Below are 17,606 nucleotides of genomic sequence, written 5' to 3'. Positions count from 1 at the left end.
CTTTCCCCTACCTCCAGAGGCGGGTCAGTGGACACAACACCAGGAACGTGATGGAGCTACACATCCAGGGGTGGGCTACTGCCCGAATGGGGGAAAACGCAGAGGGGTAGCAAAAATGGAGCTCCACCCCAGAGCACCCAATTTGCACTGAAGGATGTTGAAAGAAAACACAGGGCATCCTTACCGGTACTGGAGTCTAGCAGCTCTGTGTGTCTGTCGGCTGGTCTCTTTAGGGGAAAAAAAATATACAGCTTGAAAATACAGAAACTCTTCTCGTGAGGGCAAGGAATTAACAACTTCTCGCAGTGAGAAGAGTTTCTGTACCATGCAAGGTTTTTTACTGTAAAGAGACCAGCTGAGAGACACACAGAGCTGCCAAACTCCAGTACCGTTAAGACCCCTGTCTCTCACCCCACCCCTGCGCTGCTCTGTTCCGCCCTCCCTGCCACCCCCAAATTGGGTCCCACCACAAGACGGGCCCTTGTCTTACTTTCGGGGAAGCACAGTATCTACAATTATATAATCTATCCCCAGCACTTCAATATATATTTGATGATAGTCCTTTGCATTGCTAAGAATGCTTGATTGACCCAATTAACCCCTGCTGTTCTGTTCCGGTCGTATGTGACCCGAAGCCAAGTTTGAGTCCCTGTAAAAAATTTCCCCTGCATATCTGAAACATGTCAATTTATTTTTTTTGTCAATTTATATTTTTTTAGGCTACAAATCTCTAAGGAATATTCCCCCAAAAGTTTTGATATACTAAATTGAACAATCCTAAACATAAGAAAAATAGAAATGAACTGAAAAAAATGATTCTTATTGGTTTATTTTTGCCACAAAAGGGCCACCCCCCTCTCAGGCCTTGCTGTGTGCCATTATTTTCACTTTTTATATATATTTGGCTAGAAATATTTGGAATATCCTTTTGAAAAGCAAGCATATTGTAGCCAGACAACTAATCGTATGAAAGAAATCCATTTTACTAAAACCAGGTATGTAAGTTTGAAATTAACAGCATATTTTTTATATCAATTGAAATAGGCCGGGAGAGACTTTTATTTGCAAAATAAATGAATATGCATCACTTTTTTCAGTTCAAGTTTCATATCATTATGTTCAGAAATGTTCAAGCTACCAGTCCCACACCAATTTAGTAAAATATAATGCATTTTGCAGGCAAAATTATCAATAAACCTAAAAAAAATTCACAAAAACGGCGGGGGGAGGCACATTTATGTGCAAAATAAACCAATAAGGATTAATTTTTCCAGTTCAAGTTTCATATCATTATGTTCAGAAATGTTCAAGCTACCAGTCCCACACCAATTTAGTAAAATATAATGCATTTTGCATGCAAAATTATCAATAAACCTAAAAAAAATTCACAAAAACGGCAGGGGGAGGCACATTTAAGTGCAAAATAAACCAATAAGGATTAATTTTTTCAGTTCAATTTTCATTCCATTGTGTGCAGAAATGTTCAAACCTGTTTCCAGGTGAAAAAATATTTCAAAAAGACCAAATATAAGTACCTAAAATGATCAATTTGCAGTCCGGGTCAAATAGACCCGGGAACATAAGATATGGGGTTCTTTTCGAACTGAACAGCAGGGTTAATTAATTTGAATGGATATTTGAACATAGATCTCAGTTGTCTTCTATGAATCATAAATAATGTAAGCAATTAGTATTAGGGTATATTTGCTTCTTCATTGTAATATATACTTTTTTCCACACATCATCTCTATTTTATAAACAATTAAAGTTCTACTTTTCTTTGAATCTCAGAGACAAAGAGGATGGCAATAAGAACACTTGGGACAATTGTAAATAACAAGCAACGTTGAGAAGGAAAGAAAATCAAGCAAAAAAAAATCAAAATATTTTCCATTTCTTTCAGAAAACCATACAATTCTCCTCTTCCAGCAGCTGTTAGAGAAGAGAGAGAAAAGCAGACAGAAATGCAGGCGTCTCCTTGGGAGGAAGAAAATGACTTGAATGAAAGCATCACTAAACAAGGCTCACAAACAAGAGAAAACATTTAAATGTACTGACATTTAAATTCTGTCACAATTTCAGTCATGAAACACCAGAGCATTCCTACAGGAGAGAAACCCTTTGAATGTCTTGACTGTGGGAAAAGTTTTAGTCATAATTCCAGTCTGGTGCAACACCAGAGGACTCACACAGGAGAGAAACCCTTTGAATGTCCTGACTGTGGGAAAAGTTTTAGTAAGAATTCCAGCCTAGTGCAACACCAGAGGACTCACACAGGAGAGAAACCCTTTGAATGTCCTGACTGTGGGAAAAGTTTTAGTCGTAATTCCAGCCTAGTGGAACACCAGAGGACTCACACAGGAGAGAAACCCTTTGAATGTCCTGACTGTGGGAAAGGTTTTAGTCATAATTACAGCCTAGTGGAACACCAGAGGACTCACACAGGAGAGAAACCCTTTGAATGTCCTGACTGTGGGAAAAGTTTTAGTAAGAATTCCAGCCTAGTGCAACACCAGAGGACTCACACAGGAGAGAAACCCTTTGAATGTCCTGACTGTGGGAAAAGTTTTAGTCGTAATTCCAGCCTAGTGGAACACCAGAGGACTCACACAGGAGAGAAACCCTTTGAATGTCCTGACTGTGGGAAAGGTTTTAGTCATAATTACAGCCTAGTGGAACACCAGAGGACTCACACAGGAGAGAAACCCTTTGAATGTCCTGACTGTGGGAAAAGTTTTAGTCATAATTCCAACCTGGTGCAACACCAGAGGACTCACACAGGAGAGAAACCCTTTGAATGTCCTGACTGTGGGAAAACTTTTAGTCATAACTCCAGCCTGGTGCAACACCAGAGGACTCACACAGGAGAGAAACCCTTTGAATGTCCTGACTGTGAGAAAAGTTTTAGTCATAATTCCAGCCTGGTGCAACACCAGAGGACTCACACAGGAGAGAAACCCTTTGAATGTCCTGACTGTGGGAAAAGTTTTAGTCGTAATTCCAGCCTAGTGCAACACCAGAGGACTCACACAGGAGAGAAACCCTTTGAATGTCCTGACTGTGGGAAAAGTTTTAGTCATAATTCCAACCTGGTGGAACACCAGAGGACTCACACAGGAGAGAAACCCTTTGAATGTCCTGACTGTGGGAAAGGTTTTAGTCATAATTCCAGCCTAGTGGAACACCAGAGGACTCACACAGGAGAGAAACCCTTTGAATGTCCTGACTGTGGGAAAAGTTTTAGTCATAATTCCAGCCTAGTGGAACACCAGAGGACTCACACAGGAGAGAAACCCTTTGAATGTCCTGACTGTGGGAAAAGTTTTAGTCATAATTCCAACCTGGTGCAACACCAGAGGACTCACACAGGAGAGAAACCCTTTGAATGTCCTGACTGTGGGAAAAGTTTTAGTCGTAATTCCAGCCTAGTGGAACACCAGAGGACTCACACAGGAGAGAAACCCTTTGAATGTCCTGACTGTGGGAAAGGTTTTAGTCATAATTCCAGCCTAGTGGAACACCAGAGGACTCACACAGGAGAGAAACCCTTTGAATGTCCTGACTGTGGGAAAGGTTTTAGTCATAATTCCAGCCTAGTGGAACACCAGAGGACTCACACAGGAGAGAAACCCTTTGAATGTCCTGACTGTGGGGAAACTTTTAGTCATAACTCCAGCCTGGTGCAACACCAGAGGACTCACACAGGAGAGAAACCCTTTGAATGTCCTGACTGTGAGAAAACTTTTAGTGATAATTCCAGCCTCGTGAGACACAAGAGGACTCACACAGGAGAGAAACCCTTTGAATGTCCTGACTGTGGGAAAAGTTTTAGTCATAATTCCAGCCTAGTGGAACACCAGAGGACTCACACAGGAGAGAAACCCTTTGAATGTCCTGACTGTGGGAAAAGTTTTAGTCGTAATTACAGCCTAGTGGAACACCAGAGGACTCACACTGGAGAGAAACCCTTTGAATGTCCTGACTGTGAGAAAAGTTTTAGTGATAATTCCAGCCTCGTGAGACACAAGAGGACTCGCACAGGAGAGAAACACTTTTAATGTCCTGATTGTTGAAAAGCTTTTAGTCATAATTCCAGCCTGGTGAAACACCAGAGGACTCATACAGGAGAGAATGAACCTTCTCATTGTGGGAAAGGTTTCAGTCATAATTCACATGTCTTGATACACCAGAGATGTTAAAAAAATTATGAAGGGATTAAAAATTATCTCCTGGAAACTACTGGTGAAAAGAAAGTGGAAATGAAGTTGGCATATAAAGATTATACAGAATACATAATGAGGGGAAAAGAAGATGAAGAAAAAGAAAACCAGGGATGAAAAGGAAACAGAAAACAAAGAACAGACTGATAACAACATTGGAATTTATAGCGACAAGAAAAACGAAAAGAGAATTGAAAATAATAAACAGACTGATGATTACACTGGCATTTACAGTGATATGAAAAGAGCAAGAGGGGATAATTGAGTTCAGTGGAAGCAATGTAAAAATAAGAGGGGTAATAGGGAGAAGAAATTAGGAAAAGGTAAGTATAGATCAGTGTTTCCCAACCTTTTTTGAGCCACGGCACATTATTCATATTTTCAAAATCCTGGGGAACACTGAAGGGGGGGGGCGCGGGGGGGCTAAAGAAAAGTTTGGACAAAAAAAACATCTCTTCCTCCATTTCACTCTATTTCTCCCTCCCTCTTTCTCTCCCTTCCTTCCTTCCCTTCTTTCTCTCTCTCCATCCCTATTTCTTTCTTCCTCTCTTTTTTGCTCTCTTTCTCTCTCCCTCCTTCCCTCCCTCTATGTCTTTCTCTCACCCTTGCTCTCTCTGCCTCTCTTGCTATCTCTTTCATTCTCTTTCTTTCTCTCTCTTTCTCTCTCTCTCTTTCTCTGTCTCTCTCTCTGTCTCTCTTGCTATCTCTTTCTCTCTCTCTCTTTCTCTGTCTCTCTTGCTATCTTTCTCTCTCTCTCTCTTTCTCTCTCTTGCTATCTCTCTCTCTGTGTCTCTTGCTATCTCTCTTTCTCGCTCTCTATCTTTCTCTCTTTCTCTGTCTCGCTCTCTGTCTCTCTTGCTATCTCTTTCTCTCTCTCTCTCTTGCTATCTCTCTCTCTCTCTCTTGCTATCTCTTTCTTTTTCTCTCTCTCTCTCTTGCTATGTAACTCTCTCTCTCTCTCTCGGGCGGGGGGGGCGCGGGGGGGCTAAAGAAAAGTTTGGACAAAAAAATATCTCTTCCTCCATTTCACTCTATTTCTCCCTCCCTCTTTCCTCCCTCCCTCTTTCCTTTCTATCTCTCCCTCCCTCTTTCCTCCCTCCCTCTTTCCTTTCTATCTCTCCCTCCCTCTTTCCTCCCTCCCTCCCTCTTTCCTTTCTATCTATTTTCTTTCTATCTCTCCCTCTTTCCTCCCTCCCTCTTTCCTTTCTATCTCTCCCTCCCTCTTTCATTTCTATCTATTTTCTTTCTATCTCTCCCTCCCTCTCCTTTCTATCCTTCTCTCCGTCCCTCAGCGGCGGCAAAGAAGAAGAAAGGCAGGCTGCAGAGGGCACCGAGGACAAGAGCGCTCGCTCGCTCCCTCACCCTCCGACTTCCCTCCCTCGCTGCTGAAGGGACGAGCGCGGGCACGAGCGCGCGCGTGGACCCGCTGCAAGAAGTTTTTGTTTGTTTTTTTCCTTCCCCCCGCCTCACGGGAGAGAGAGAGAGAGAAAGAAAGAGCGCAGCCAGGGAAAGCGGCCTCGAGCCGAGTGCGAACTGCAGGATGCGGCAAAGGACTCCTTGCCAACCAAAAAGGGGGTGGGGTGGTGAAGGCAAAGCCTGGGAGGCGGGGAAGGGAAGAGCGGGAGACCCCCAGACAGAACGGCTGAGGGGAAGGAAAGACGGAAGGAGGGAGGGATTGAGAAGCAAAGCCGGGGAGAGCTGAGAGAAAAGGGGAGCGGCGTGCGTGCGAGAGGGGCGGGGCGGGCATTCCCGAAACGGACGGAGAAAGCCCTCTCTCGCAGCGAAAGCGCTCCCAGCCAGGGGGCTGCGAGAGAGGGCATTCTCCGTCTGTTTCGGGAAAGCCCGCACCGGCACCGGCAGCGCCCCGCCCAGCTGGGGCTTCCCTAGGAGCTCCGCGGCATAGATTATGGAAACAATTTACATAAAAGGAAGGAAAGAAATTTGGAAGGAAAGGAATTATAGGTATAGCAACAAGAGAAAGAAAAAGTTAAGAGAAGAAGTGGGGAAAGGGAAAATATATAAGTACAGTGGTACCTCGAGATACGAGTTTAATTCGTTCCGGACCTGGGCTCTTAAGTCGAGCAGCTCTTATCTCGAACGACTTTTCCCCATAGGAATTAATGTAAATAATTTTAATTGGTTCCAGCCCTCAAAAAACTCACAAAGTTAGTCTAAATTATGCAGAAAGACATGTTTTTAATGAAGAAATGTACATGTACATATAAATGAATAATGAAATTTCTTTCACTTAACTTGTAAACTTTCTTAAACTTTTAAATTTACATATGTTCAACTTCTCTGCCACCCAATCCTGTAGGACAGAGGTCCCCAACCCTTTTTGCACCAGGGACCGGCTTTAAGCGATCAAGAGAGGAATGGGTGAATGAATGGACGGAGGGTGGGAAGGAAGGAAGGAAAGAGGGAAGGGACAGGAACAGAGGAAGGAAGCAAGGAAACTTATGAAAGGGGAGAGTAAGAGAGGAATGAGTGAAGGGAGGGAGGGAGGGAAGAAGGTGGGAAGGAGAAAGAAAAGAAGAAATAGAGGAAGGGAAGGTAAAAGAGAGAAAGAAAAAGAGCAAGAAAGAAAGCTGCAAGCACCCCCCCGAGCCCCCCAGGCCGGCTGCAACCTTTTAAAACACGCGCGCCGCTTCGCAGCTGTCTCCTGAAGCCGAACGCGGAAGTTAGCGTTTGGCTTCAGGAGACAGCTCCTTGGCGCTTGTATCTCGAATTTGGGCTTGTAAGTAGAACAAAAATATCTCTCCCCTCCCAGCTCTTATCTCGAGTTGCTCTTAAGTAGAGCAGCTCTTATGTCGGGGTTCCACTGTAATGGAATTTGAGACAGTTCAAAAGAGAATGGATGATTGAGGAAATTAAGAGCAGTAAAACAAAATCAATTTGAGCATGCGAACAAACCTGGTAGAGTGGTTATCCTATAAATTGAGGAAAGAAAGGGGGAAAAAACCTGATCCAACAATTAACAGATAAGAATGAAATAACACATTATCAATTGGGAAAAAAGGAAGAGATAGCACTAGAATATTATAAAGAATTATATAATATAGATATTATTAAAGAAGAAGATATATTAACTTACTTGGAGACATGTAAAATTAAATTTATAAGTAAAGAAGATAAAGAAATGTTGAATAAAGAAATAACTAAAGAAGAACTAGAAAAAATAATTATGAAACAGAATAACAATAAAACACCAGGTCCAGATGGGCTCCCAATTTTTGCATCCATCATACAGAGGTACCCAGGTGATATATGGGATAAACATATATCCATCCTAAGATAAAATACAGAAAATAGTATAAGGGCAGACTAGATGGACCATGAGGTCTTTTTCTGCCGTCAGACTTCTATGTTTCTATGTTTCTATGTTTCAATTGAATTTTATAAAGCAACGTTCCACATAATGGGAGAATTATTATTAGAAATTTACAACAATATGTTAAAAATGGTGAATGGCCGCCATCATGGCAAGAAGCCAATATAACATTGATACAAAAAGAAGAAACAGATGCAAACTATATTAAAAATTACAGACCAATATATCTACTAAACGTAGATTATAAAATATACAGTGATCCCTCGATTTTCGCGGGGGTTACGTTCCAAGACCTCCCGCGAAAATCGATTTTCTGCGATGTAGCAGCGTGGAAGTAAAAACACCATCTGCGCATGCGCGCCGCTTTTCCATGGCCACGCAAGGGCTTGCAGGTGGAGGCGGGGAGCGACGAAAGTTCGGAGGCTGGCAATGGTTCTTTTTAATGTCGGCCACTCCCCCAGCGCCTCCGGCCTCCTCGCCGCTCCCCCCGCCCGCCCGATTCGCCCCTCTCACCAGCTTTCTTGGGGCACGAGTCCTCCAGCATCGCTGGCGGCAACGGCTTCTCGGCTTTTAGAATGCCCGCCTCCTTCCTTCCTTCCTTCCTTCCTTCCCTCCTTCCTTCCCTCCTTCCTTCCCTCCTTCCTTCCCTCCCTCCTTCCTTCCCTCCTTCCTTCCCTCCCTCCTTCCTTCCCGCCCTCCTTCCTTCCCTCCCTCCTTCCTTCCCTCCCTCCTTCCCTCCTTCCTTCCCTCCTTCCCTCCTTCCTTCCCTCCCTCCTTCCTTCCCTCCTTCCTTCCCTCCTTCCCTCCTTCCTTCCCTCCCTCCTTCCTTCCCTCCTTCCTTCCCTCCTTCTTCCCTCCCTCCTTCCTTCCCTCCTTCCCTCCTTCCTTCCCTCCCTCCTTCCTTCCTTCCCTCCCTCCCTCCTTCCCTCCCTCCTTCCTTCCCTCCCTCCTTCCCTCCCTCCTTCCTTCCCTCCTTCCTTCCTTCCCTCCCTCCTTCCTTCCCTCCCTCCTTCCTTCCCTCCTTCCCTCCCTCCCTCCTTCCTTCCCTCCTTCCTTCCCTCCTTCCTTCCCTCCCTCCTTCCTTCCCTCCCTCCTTCCTTCCCTCCCTCCTTCCTTCCCTCCTTCCTTCCCTCCTTCCTGTCTTCCCTCGCTCCTTCCTTCCCTCCCTCATTCCTTCCCACCTTCCTTCCTTCCCTCCTTCCTTCCCTCCTTCCTTCCTTCCCTCCCTCCTTCCCTCCTTCCCTCCTTCCTCCCTCCTTCCTTCCCTCCTTCCTTCCTTCCCTCCTTCCTTCCTTCCTTCCCTCCTTCCTTCCTTCCCTCGCTCCTTCCTTCCCTCCCTCATTCCTTCCTTCCGTCCCTCCTTCCTTCCCTCCTTCCTTCCTTCCCTCCCTCCCTCCCTCCTTCCTTCCCTCCTTCCTTCCTTCCCTCCTTCCTTCCCTCCTTCCCTCCCTCCCTCCTTTCTTAAAAAGCACTTAAATAATGACAGAATAAAACCCCCCAGCCCTCACCTGTGTTTGAATTTCATTCACTCAGTCATTCATTCATTCATTCTTCTGTATGCCACTCAGTCCCAACACTTTTAACCTATAAATTACCATTTACCATCCCCTTAATTACCATTTCCCCTTCCCATTACCTCTACCTGTACCTGTACACTTTGAATAAGACACTTAAGTTATAAATGATAACAATATTTATTTACATTTTTTGGGGGGAGTGTTAGCATAACTAGGATAACTCGGGATCTTCTTCTATCACCATTTCATCGGGCACTTCTACAATGGACGCTGCAGGTAATGGTGTGACAGACCTCTTGGTTTTCGTGACAAACATAGTTATGGGCAGTTGTTGGTGCAGTTTCTTTTTCTGGGCTAACATGGCTCTGTATGGTGCAAAGGTGTTGTCAAGGGAGGCCTTAAACTGTATAGAGCGAGTCATGTTGGGATCCCAAAGTTCCACCATGCGTTGTACATGTGCAGCAGCTCTGTTCAGTTCTGCAAGCCGCTCAAGCGTTAGGCCAACATCTTCTTCTTCCTCAGCTTGTTCAGCTTCCTCTTCCTCCTCTTCTTCACTCGCTGACCTGGTCAGCTCCTCCAGATCTTTGTCTGTCAGCGGTAGGCCATGCTCATCAAGCAAACCATTGACTTCATCTGGTGTCATGTCAACGAAGCCTTCTCCACCCAGTGCCTGTGCCAGCTTCACAGAGTTCTGGACTGCAGCATCTTGAATTTCTTCGGGAGCAAATCCCTTGTAATCATGCACCACTTCTGGCCACAATTTCTTCCAGCAGGCATTCATTGTCTGTGACTTCATATCCATTAAGGCATTCTGAATGTTCTTCAGACACGATGCAATCGTGTACTGACGCCAGTACGCCTTCAATGTGAAGTTTTCATCAGCATCCATTGCTTCCACGATGCTTCCAAGGGAATTGCACGTGTACAGTGCCTTAAATGCGCGGATAACACCTTGATCCATCGGCTGGATAAGCGATGTGGTGTTTGGTGGCAAGAATTCGACTTGCACCCCAGCATGTTCATGTGCCAGGTCATCATGGCCTCCAGCATTGTCCATTAGGAGAAGCACTTTGAAATTGAGTCCTTTTCCAGCCAAATAATCCTTCACCTGTGGGATGAAGCACTGATGAAACCAGTCCCGCGTGAGGGGTTTTGTAATCCATGCTTTAGGATTATGCATCCAGTACACTGGCAATGCATTCTTATTTCTGTTCTTGAGGGCTCTTGGATTTCGTGACTTATAAATTAGCCCTGGCTTCATCAAAAAGCCTGCTGCATTCCCACACATGATCAAAGTCACCCGATCTTTCATGGCATTAAAGCCAGGGGCTTTGGCTTCATCTTGCATCAAGAAAGTCCGTGAAGGCATCCTCTTCCAGAACAGGCCTGTTTCGTCCATGTTGAACACCTGTTCTGGAAGGTAGCCCCCTTCTTCAACTAGGTCTTTAAACGTGCCCTGGACGTACTTTTCGGCTGCACCTGTATCTGCTGAGGCAGCTTCTCCATGCAATGACACACTCTTCAGGCCATAGCACCATTGAAATTTCTCGAACCACCCTTTGCTTGCTGTGAATGTGTATGGGGCTGAAGAAGCAGAAGATGTTGATGGCTGGGGGTCTTCAGAGTCATCAGCACCTTCACCAGCACCTGCATCTGCAGAGAATGACAGGAAAGGGAGAGAGAAGTGACTTGAATGAAAGCATACAGTACTGTATGGTAAATGCCCGCCTCCTTCCTTCCTTCCCTCCCTCCTTCCTTCCCTCCTTCCTTCCCTCCTTCCCTCCCTCCTTCCCTCCCTCCCTCCCTCCTTCCCTCCTTCCTTCCCTCCCTCCTTCCTTCCCTCCTTCCTTCCCTCCTTCCTTCCCTCCTTCCTTCCCTCCCCTCCTTCCCTCCCTCCCTCCTTCCCTCCTTGCTTCCTTCCCTCCCTCCTTCCCTCCCTCCTTCCTTTCTTAAAAAGCACTTAAATAATGTCAGAATAAAAAAACCCCAGCCCTCACCTGCGTTTCCCTCATCTGCATTGCCGCCTCCTGTGTTTGCAAGACGGTTGTACAGTTGCTGTGCCTTTGTCCGTATGGTGCTGGTATCCAAAGCAATGCTCTTTTTGCGGCAGTCTTGTACCCACACGGACAAAGCAGCTTCCATCTTCACAAGGCGTTTGTTTCTAGGCGTCACCATTCTTTTTGCAGCCTTGTTGAATGTCATCAGAGAAGTTTGCCCTTATCTTCTTTTCGTCTTTCCGAATGTATCGCACACTCGATTCGTTGATCCCATAATGCCGACCAACATCTGCATAAGAGCGTCCCTCTTTCAGCATGTCCAAAAAGTTCAATTTTCTCCTTAATTGTCAGCATCTTCCGGCTCTTTTTAGCGTCGCCGCCTCCGCTCCGCGTGCAACGTTTAGGAGCCATCTTCCAACAAGTCTTAACAAGTTCCAAAAGTTCCAAACCACGCATGGCAAACAACACTGATTGGCCGAGATTTCTGTCCATCAACAGTCGGGCAAAATTTTTGCTTTTTTTTTTGTGATGGCAAAGCTGATTGGCCGAGATTAGTTTGGTGATAACGTATGATGTCATTGGGCGGGAAAAACCGTGGTGTAGAAAAAAAAACGCGGACTATTTTTAAATTATTATTTTTTGAAAAACCGTGGTATAGCGTTTCGCGAAAATCGAGACCGCGAAAATCGAGGGATCACTGTATCTGTCAATTATAGCAGATAGATTGAAAAAAAATATTAAATAAAATAATACACTCAGATCAGAACGGCTTTCTGCCTAATAGACAAATTAGAAACAACATAAGAATTACCCTAAATATGTTAGAATATTATGAAAGTCATAGCAACAAGGAATTTGCAATGCTGTTTCTGGATGCTGAGAAAGCCTTTGATAACCTTAATTGGAATTTTTTTTTAAAAAATGATAAACATTATGGACTTTGGGACAAATTTTGAAATATGATTTTAAAATTTTATTCCAAACAAAAGGCAAGGATCTTAATAAATGGAGATCTGACAAATCCATTAGATATTACGAAGGGAGTGAGACAAGGTTGTCCACTATCCCCCCTTAATCTATATAATGTCTATTGAAATTTTATTGAACCAAATTAGGGAAAATACACAAATACAAGGCACTAAAATTAAACAACAAACATATAAAACACAGGCATTTGCCGATGACTTGGTATTTTTTCTAGAAAATCCAGCTAGCTCAATGGCATATTTACTAAAAGAATTAGAAGCTTATGGAAATGTAGCCGGATTAAAAATAAATAGAAATAAAGCTAAAATATTAACCAAGAACTGTAAAGAAGATCAAATTAAGATATTAACAAAAGAAACAGGATTTCAAATGGAAAAAAATTTAAATATTTAAGAATCTGCTTCACTGCAAGATATTCTTCATTAAAGGAACTAAATTATATGAAATTATTAAATAAAACAAAAGAGGATTTAGAAAAATGGACAAATCTAAACTTATCGCTAATGGGAAGAATCAACACCATAAAAACCAATATACTCCCAAGGTGGCTTTACCTCTTTCAAACAGCCCCAATACAATTAGACAAATCATTTTTTTACAAAAATAAATAGAATAATTTCAAAAGTTATTTGGCGTAATAAAAAAACCAAGAATAAATATGAAAGCTTTACAAGATTTGAGAATAAGAGGAGGATTTGGCCTGCCTAATCTAGAATTATACCATCAGGCTGCCAAATTACTATGGATCAAAGAATGGGTTAATCTAGAAAACTCTAGAATATTAACAATAGAAGGCCATAATATCAATGAAGGCTGGCATGCACATTTATGGGAAAAAGAACATATAAAGCACTCACATTTCAACATCAAATACAGAACACCTTGCTGGAACATTGGTGGAAAGTTAGGAAAAAACACTATAGTGAAATACCTAGATGGCTATCCACACTGGAAGACCAAATCCACCCAGTGTTCCCTCTATTTTTTTTGGGGGGGGGGGGCGGAAAAGTATAGTGTCTGAGCGGCAGTCCCTTCGGGACTGGGCGGCACAGAAATAATAAATAAACAAACAAACAAAAAACCCACCCTGTTTTGCCTCAGAGAATTTCAAAATAAAATACTGTACTGTGTGTCTATAACAGTGAGCTCATAATAGAGCAACTCTATCAATATCAAAATGCCACTTAAATAGTTGAGCTAGTTTCAAACTAGATTTTGATTTTCTTTCCCTCTTCCTTACTCCCATTCTTTTTCTTTTTCTTTTCCTTCCTCTCTTTTTTATCTGTTTCTCTCTCTTCCTCTCTTCCTCTCTCTCTCCTTCCCTCTCACTCTTTCCCTCTCGGCTTCTGGGCAGGTTTGGAAAACTCTGAGTTGATGATGATTTTTAAGTGAGCGATTGCTCACTGCTCAGCTTAGAGGGAACTATGAATCCACCCAAATATAATTAACCAAAAACAAATACAGTGATCCCTTGATTTTCGCGGGGGTTACGTTCCAAGAAAATCGATTTTCCGCGATGTAGTGGCGCGGAAGTAAAAACACCATCTGCGCATGCGCACTGCTTTTCCATGGCCGCGCAAGGGCTTGCAGGTGGAGGCGGGGAGTGACAAAAGTTCAGAGGCTGGCAATGGTTGTTTTTAATGTCGGCCACCCCCCCAGCGCCTCCGGCCTCCTCGCCGCTACCCCCCCGCCCGCCCGATTCGCCCCTCTCACCGGCTTTCTTGGGGCACGAGTCCTCCTGCAGCAGTGCTGGCAACAACGGCTTCTCGGCTTTTAGAATGCCCGCCTCCTTCCTTCCCTCCTTCCTTCCTTCCCTCCCTCCCTCCTTCCTTCCCTCCCTCCTTCCCTCCTTCCTTCCCTCCTTCCCTCCCTCCTTCCTTCCCTCCTTCCTTCCTTCCTTCCCTCCTTCCTTCCCTCGCTCCTTCCTTCCCTCCCTCATTCCTTCCTTCCCTCCCTCCTCTCCTTCCTTCCCTCCCTCCTTCCTTCCCTCCTTCCTTCCCTCCCTCCCTCCCTCCTTCCTTCCCTCCTTCCTTCCCTCCTTCCTTCCTTCCTTCCCTCCTTCCCTCCCTCCCTCCTTCCTTCCCTCCTTCCTTCCTGCCCTCCTTCCCTCCCTCCTTCCTTCCCTCCTTCCTTCCCTCCTTCCTTCCCTCCTTCCTTCCCTCCTTCCTTCCTTCCTTCCCTCCTTCCCTCCTTCCTTCCCTCGCTCCTTCCTTCCCTCCCTCATTCCTTCCCTCCTTCCTTCCTTCCCTCCTTCCTTCCCTCCTTCCTTCCCTCCCTCCCTCCTTCCTTCCCTCCTTCCTTCCTTCCCTCCTTCCTTCCCTCCCTCCTTCCTTCCCTCCCTCCCTCCTTTCTTAAAAAGCACTTAAATAATGACAGAATAAAACCCCCCAGCCCTCACCTGTGTTTGAATTTCATTCACTCAGTCATTCATTCATTCTTCTGTATGCCACTCAGTCCCAACACTTTTAACCTATAAATTACCATTTACCATCCCCTTAATTACCATTTCCCCTTCCCATTACCTCTACCTGTACCTGTACACATTGAATAAGACACTTAAGTTATAAATGATAACAATATTTATTTACATTTTTGGGGGGGGGGGGTGTTAGCATAACTAGGATAACTCGGGATCTTCTTCTATCACCATTTCATCGGGCACTTCTACAATGGACGCTGCAGGTGATGGTGTGACAGACCTCTTGGTTTTCGTGACAAACATAGTTATGGGCAGTTGTTGGCGCAGTTTCTTTTTCTGGGCTAACATGGCTCTGTATGGTGCAAAGGTGTTGTCAAGGGAGGCCTTAAACTGTATAGAGCGAGTCATGTTGGGATCCCAAAGTTCCACCATGCGTTGTACATGTGCAGCAGCTCTGTTCAGTTCTGCAAGCCGCTCAAGCGTTAGGCCAACATCTTCTTCTTCCTCAGCTTGTTCAGCTTCCTCTTCCTCCTCTTCTTCACTCGCTGACCTGGTCAGCTCCTCCAGATCTTTGTCTGTCAGCGGTAGGCCATGCTCATCAAGCAAACCATTGACTTCATCTGGTGTCATGTCAACGAAGCCTTCTCCACCCAGTGCCTGTGCCAGCTTCACAGAGTTCTGGACTGCAGCATCTTGAATTTCTTCGGGAGCAAATCCCTTGTAATCATGCACCACTTCTGGCCACAATTTCTTCCAGCAGGCATTCATTGTCTGTGACTTCATATCCATTAAGGCATTCTGAATGTTCTTCAGACACGATGCAATCGTGTACTGACGCCAGTACGCCTTCAATGTGAAGTTTTCATCAGCATCCATTGCTTCCACGATGCTTCCAAGGGAATTGCGTGTGTACAGTGCCTTAAATGCGCGGATAACACCTTGATCCATCGGCTGGATAAGCGATGTGGTGTTTGGTGGCAAGAATTCGACTTGCACCCCAGCATGTTCATGTGCCAGGTCATCATGGCCTCCAGCATTGTCCATTAGGAGAAGCACTTTGAAATTGAGTCCTTTTCCAGCCAAATAATCCTTCACCTGTGGGATGAAGCACTGATGAAACCAGTCCCGCGTGAGGGGTTTTGTAATCCATGCTTTAGGATTATGCATCCAGTACACTGGCAATGCATTCTTATTTCTGTTCTTGAGGGCTCTTGGATTTCGTGACTTATAAATTAGCCCTGGCTTCATCAAAAAGCCTGCTGCATTCCCACACATGATCAAAGTCACCCGATCTTTCATGGCATTAAAGCCAGGGGCTTTGGCTTCATCTTGCATCAAGAAAGTCCGTGAAGGCATCCTCTTCCAGAACAGGCCTGTTTCGTCCATGTTGAACACCTGTTCTGGAAGGTAGCCCCCTTCTTCAACTAGGTCTTTAAACGTGCCCTGGACGTACTTTTCGGCTGCACCTGTATCTGCTGAGGCAGCTTCTCCATGCAATGACACACTCTTCAGGCCATAGCGCCGTTGAAATTTCTCGAACCACCCTTTGCTTGTTGTGAATGTGTATGGGGCTGAAGAAGCAGAAGATGTTGATGGCTGGGGGTCTTCAGAGTCATCAGCACCTTCACCAGCACCTGCATCTGCAGAGAATGACAGGAAAGGGAGAGAGAAGTGACTTGAATGAAAGCATACGGTACTGTCAGTGTTCCCTCTAATTTTTTTTTTTGGAGGGGGCGGAAAAGTATAGTGTCTGAGCGGCAGTCCCTTTGGGACTGGGCAGCTCAAAAATATTAAATAAATAAACAAACAAACAAACAAACAAACAACCCTGTTTTGCCTCAGAGAATTTCAAAATAAAATACTGTACTGTGTGTCTATAACAGTGAACTCATAATAGGGCAACTCTATCTATATCAAAATGCCACTTAAATAGTTGAGCTAGTTTCAAACTAGATTTTGATTTTCTTTCTCTCTTCCTTACTCCCATTCTTTTTCTTTTTCTTTTCCTTCCTCTCTTTTTTCTATCTGTTTCCCTCTCTTCCTCTCTTCCTCTCTCTCTCCTTCCCTCTCACTGTTTCCCTCTCGGCTGCTGGGCAGGTTTGGAAAACTCTGAGTTGATGATGATTTTTAAGTGAGCGATTGCTCACTGCTCAGCTTAGAGGGAACTATGAGTACTGTATGGTAAATGCCCGCCTCCTTCCTTCCTTCCTTCCTTCCTTCCTTCCCTCCCTCCCTCCCTCCTTCCTTCCCTCCTTCCTTCCCTCCTTCCCTCCCTCCCTCCTTCCTTTCTTAAAAAGCACTTAAATAATGTCAGAATAAAAAACCCCAGCCCTCACCTGTGTTTCCCTCATCTGCATCGCCTCCTTCTGTGTTTGCAAGACGGTTGTACAGTTGCTGTGCCTTTGTCCGTATGGTGCTGGTATCCAAAGCAATGCTCTTTTTGCAGCAGTCTTGTACCCACACGGACAAAGCAGCTTCCATCTTCATAAGGCGTTTGTTTCTAGGCGTCACCATTCTTTTTGCAGCCTTGTTGAATGTCATCAGAGAAGTTTGCCTTATCTTCTTTTTATCTTTCCGAATGTATCGCACACTCGATTCGTTGATCCCATAATGCCGACCAACATCTGCATAAGAGCGTCCCTCTTTCAGCATGTCCAAAAGTTCAATTTTCTCCTTAATTGTCAGCATCTTCCTGCTCTTTTTAGCGTCGCCGCCTCCGCTCCGCGTGCAACGTTTAGGAGCCATCTTCCAACAAGTCTTAACAAGTTCCAAAAGTTCCAAACCACGCGGGGCAAACAACACTGATTGGCCGAGATTTCTGTCCATCAGCAGTCGGGCAAAATTTTTGCGCTTTTTTTGCGATGGCAAAGCTGATTGGCCGAGATTTCGGCCAATCAGCAATGGCAGACATTAGTTTGGTGATGACGTATGACGTCATCGGGTGGGAAAAACCGTGGTGTAGAAAAAAAACGCGGACTATTTTTTAATTATTATTTTTTGATAAACCGTGGTATAGCGTTTCGCAAAAATCGAGACCACGAAAATCGAGGGATCTCTGTAATAACATATGAAGACCTCTTAAATACTAAGGGAGGTATAAAAACTAGGGAAAGACTTAAGAATGAAGGTATAGAA

General features: G+C 44.7%; 1 pseudogene; it reads left to right on the top strand.

Annotated features, from left to right (window-relative positions):
* The window catches only part of LOC139163076 (zinc finger protein 850-like), a 46,446-nt pseudogene extending 42,007 nt beyond the window's left edge, over positions 1 to 4,439 (top strand).
* Positions 4,440 to 17,606: the final 13,167 nt, after the last annotated feature.

Source organism: Erythrolamprus reginae, chromosome 2 (genome assembly GCF_031021105.1).
Source record: "Erythrolamprus reginae isolate rEryReg1 chromosome 2, rEryReg1.hap1, whole genome shotgun sequence".
NCBI lineage: Eukaryota > Metazoa > Chordata > Lepidosauria > Squamata > Dipsadidae > Erythrolamprus > Erythrolamprus reginae.
The sequence above is the reverse complement of the archived record's forward strand: the minus strand, read 5'-3'. Positions and strand labels throughout refer to the sequence as shown.